Consider the following 4,624-nt stretch of genomic DNA (forward strand, 5'->3'; position numbering starts at 1 on the left):
CTCCTACTCCCGCATGCTCTCCGACTCCCGCAAGTTCTCCTACTCCGGTAAGCTACCCTGCTCGCACAAGCTCTCCAACTCCCCCAAGTTCTACTACTCGCCCAATTTCTTCTACTGCCCCCAGCTCTCCTACTCCCGAAGATCTCCTACTGCCCCAAGCTCTCCAACTCCCCAAGCTCTCCTACTCACCCAACCTCTCCGACTCGCCGAAACTCTCCGACTTCCGCAAGCTCTCCGACTCCCCCAAGCTCTCCGACTCCCCCATGCTCTTCAACTCCCTCAAGCTCTCAGACACCCCCAAGCTCTCCGACTCCCCCAAGCTCTCCGACTCCCCCAAGCTCTCCTTCTCCCCCAAGCTCTCCTACTCCCCCAAGCTCTCCGACTCCCCCAAGCTCTCCTTCTCCCCTAAGCTCTCCTACTCCCCCAAGCTCTCCTACTCACCAAAGCTCTCCTACACACCCAAGCTCTCCTACTCCCCCAAGCTTTCTTTACTCCGGTTAACTCTCCTACTCCGGTCAGCTCTCCGACTGCCCAAAGCTCTCCTTCTCCCCCAAGCTCTCTTACTCTCCCAAGCTATCCTACTCCAGTAAGCTTTCCTACTCCGGTAAGCTATCCTTCTCCCACAAGCTCTCCTCGTCCACAAGCTCTCCTACTCCGGTAAGCTCTCCGACTCCGCTAAGCACTCCTACTCCAGTAAGCTCTCCAACTCCAGTAATGCTATCCTACTCCGGTAAGTTCTCCTACTCCCCCAAGCTTTCCTACTCTCCCAAGCTCTCCTACTCCCTCAAGCTCTACCACTCCGGAATGCTCTTCTACTCCGGTAAGCTCTCCTGCTCCCGCAAGCTATCCTACTCCCACAAGCTCTCCTACTCCCGCAAGCTCTCCTACTCCCCCAAGATCTTCTACTCCCCCAAGCTCTCCCACTCCACCAAGCTCTCCTACTCCCCCAAGCTGTCCTACTCCCCCAGGCTCTCCTACTCCCCCAAGCTCTCCTACTGCCCCAAGCTCTCCTACTCCCCAAGCTCTCCTGCTCTGATAAGCTCCTCTACTCCGGCAAGCTCTCCTTCTCAGGTAAGCTCTCTTACTGCGGTAAGCTCTCTTACTCCGGAAAGCTCTCCTACTCCCCAAACATATCCTACTCCCCAAGCTCTCCTACTCACCCAACCTCTCCGACTCGCCGAAACTCTCCGACTCCCGCAAGTTCTCCGGCTCCCCCAAGCTCTCCGACTCCCCCATGCTCTTCAACTCCCTCAAGCTCTCCGACTCCCCCAAGCTCTCCGACTCCCACAAGCTCTCCGACTCCCACAAGCTCTCCTTCTCCCCCAAGCTCTCCTACTCCCCCAAGCTCTCCGACTCCCCCAAGCTCTCCTTCTCCCCCAAGCTCTCCTACTCCCCCAAGCTCTCCTACACACCAAAGCTCTCCTACACACCCAAGCTCTCCTACTCCCCCAAGCTTTCTTTACTCCGGTTAACTCTCCGACTCCGGTCAGCTCTCCGACTGCCCAAAGCTCTCCTTCTCCCCCAAGCTCTCTTACTCTCCCAAGCTCTCCTACTCCAGTAAGCTTTCCTACTCCGGTAAGCTATCCTGCTCCCACAAGCTCTCCTCCTCCACAAGCTCTCCTACTCCGGTAAGCTCTCCTACTCCGCTAAGCACTCCTACTCCGGTAAGCTCTCCTACTCCAGTAAAGCTCTCCTACTCCAGTAAGCTATCCTACTCCGCTAAGTTCTTCTACTCCCCCAAGCTCTCCTACTCTGGTCAGCTCTCCTACTCCTCCAAGCTCTCCTACTCCTCCAAGCTCTCCTAATCCTCCAAGCTCTCCTACTACTCCAAGCTCTCCTTCTCCTCCAAGCTCCCCTATTCCTGCAAGCTCGCCTACTCCCCCAAGCTCTCTTACACCCTCAAGCCCTCCTACTGCGGTAAGCTCTCCTGCTCCCACAAGCTCTTCTCATCCCCCAAGCTCTCCTGCTCCGGTAAACTCTCCTACTCCCCCATGCTCTCGTACTCCCCCAAGCTCACCTACTCCCGTAAGCTCTCTTGCTTCCCCAAGCTCACCTACTCCGGTAATCTCTCCTACTCCCCAAGCTCTCCTACTCCCCCAAGCTCTCCTACTCCCCCAAGCTCTCCTACTCCCCCAAGCTCTCCTATCCCCCAAGCTCTCCAACTCCGGTGAGCTCTCCTACTCTTGTAAGCTCTCCTCCTCTCCCAAGATCTCCTACTCGCCCAAGCTTTCCTACTCCGGTAAGCTCTCCTACTCCCCCAAGCTCTCCTTCTCCGGTAATCTCTTCTACTCCGGTAAGCTCTCCTTCTCTGGTAAGCTTTCCTAACCGGTAAGCTCTTCTACTTCGGTAAGTTCTCCTACTCCGTTCAGCTCTCCTACTCCGTTAAGCTCTCTTATTGTGGTAAGCTCTCCTACTACGGTAAGCTCTCGTACTCCCCCAACCTCTCCTACTCCCACAACTTTCCTACTCTCCCATGCTCTCCTACTCCCCCAAGCTCTCCTACTCCCGCAAGCTCTTCCTACTGCCGCAAGCTGTCTTACTCCAGTAAGCTCTCCTACTCCCCCAAGCTCTCCTACTCCCCCAAGCTCTCCTACTCCGGTAAGCTCTCCTACTGCGGTAATATCTCCTACTCCCCCAAGCTCTCCTACTTCCCCAAGATCTCCTACTCCCCCAAGCTCCCCTGCACCCCCAAGCTCTCCTACTCCCCCAAGCCCTCTTACTCCGGTAAGCTCTCCTACTGCGGTAATATCTCCTACTCCCCCAAGCTCTGCTACTTCCCCAAGATCTCCTACTCCCCCAAGCTCTCCTACTCCCCCAAGCTCTCCTACTCCCCCAACCTCTGTTACTCCCCCAAGCTCTCCAACTCCCCCAAGCTCCCATATTCACGCAAGCTCTCCTCCTCTCCCAAGCTCTCCTACTCCCCCAAGCTTTCCTACCCCCCCAAGCTCTCCTACTCCCCCAAGCTCTCCTAATCCCCCAAGATCTACTACTCCCCCAAGCTCTCCCACTCTTTCAAGCTCTCCTACTCCCCCAAGCTCTCCTACTCTCTAAGCTCTCCTGCTCCCCCATGCTCTCCCACTCCCTCAAGCTCTCTTTACTCCGGTTAACTCTCCTACTCCGGCCAGCTCTCGTACTCCCCCAAGCTCTCATATTCATGGAAGCTCTCCTACTCCTCCAAGCTTTCCGACTCCGGTAAGTTCTCCTACTCCGGCCAGCTCTCCTACTCCCCCAAGCTCTCCTACTCCGGTAAGCTCTCCGACTCCCCCAAGCTCTCCTACTCCGATAAGCTCTTCTACTCCGGTAAGCTCTCCTTCTCTGGTAAGCTCTCTTACTGCGGTAAGCTCTCTTACGCCGGTAAGGTCTCCTACTCCCCAAACCTCTCCTACTCCCCCAAGCTTTCCTACTCTCCCAAGATCTCCTACTCCCTCATACTCTCCTACTCCGGTAAGCTCTTCTATTCCGGTAAGCTCTCCAAATCTGGCAACCTCTCCGAATCCGGCAAGCTCTCCTACTCCCGCAACCTCTCCTACTCCCGCATGCTCTCCGACTCCCGCAAGTTCTCCTACTCCGGTAAGCTACCCTGCTCCCACAAGCTCTCCAACTCCCCCAAGTTCTACTACTCGCCCAATTTCTTCTACTCCCCCCAGCTCTCCGACTCCCGAAGATCTCCTACTCCCCCAAGCTCTCCAACTCCCCAAGCTCTCCTACTCACCCAAACTCTCCGACTCGCCGAAACTCTCCGACTCCCGCAAGTTCTCCTACTCCCCCAAGCTCTCCTACTCACCAAAGCTCTCCTACACACCTAAGCTCTCCTACTCCCCCAAGCTTTCTTTAGTCCGGTTAACTCTCCGACTCCGGTCAGCTCTCCGACTGCCCAAAGCTCTCCTTCTCCCCCAAGCTCTCTTACTCTCCCAAGCTCTCCTACTCCAGTAAGCTTTCCTACTCCGGTAAGCTATCCTGCTCCCACAAGCTCTCCTCCTCCACAATCTCTCCTACTACGGTAAGCTCTCCTACTCCGCTAAGCACTCCTACTCCGGTAAGCTCTCCTACTCCAGTAAAGCTCTCCTACTCCAGTAAGCTATCCTACTCCGGTAAGTTCTTCTACTCCCCCAAGCTCTCCTACTCTGGTCAGCTCTCCTACTCCTCCAAGCTCTCCTACTCCTCCAAGCTCTCCTAATCCTCCAAGCTCTCCTACTACTCCAAGCTCTCCTTCTCCTCCAAGCTCCCCTATTCCTGCAAGCTCGCCTACTCCCCCAAGCTCTCTTACACCTAAAGCCCTCCTACTGCGGTAAGCTCTCCTGCTCCCGTAAGCTCTCCTATCCCCCAAGCTCTCCAACTCCGGTGAGCTCTCCTACTCTTGTAAGCTCTCCTCCTCTCCCAATATCTCCTACTCGCCCAAGCTTTCCGACTCCGGTAAGCTCTCCTACTCCACCAAGCTCTCCTACTCCGGTAATCTCTTCTACTCCGGTAAGCTCTCCTTCTCTGGTAAGCTTTCCTAACCGGTAAGCTCTCCTACTTCGGTACGTTCTCCTACTCCGTTCAGCTCTCCTACTCCGTTAAGCTCTCTTATTGTGGTAAGCTCTCCTACTCCGGTAAGCTGTCGTACTCCCCCAACCTCTCCTAC

This window comes from Pristiophorus japonicus, unplaced genomic scaffold (genome assembly GCF_044704955.1).
Source record: "Pristiophorus japonicus isolate sPriJap1 unplaced genomic scaffold, sPriJap1.hap1 HAP1_SCAFFOLD_33, whole genome shotgun sequence".
Classification (NCBI taxonomy): domain Eukaryota; kingdom Metazoa; phylum Chordata; class Chondrichthyes; family Pristiophoridae; genus Pristiophorus; species Pristiophorus japonicus.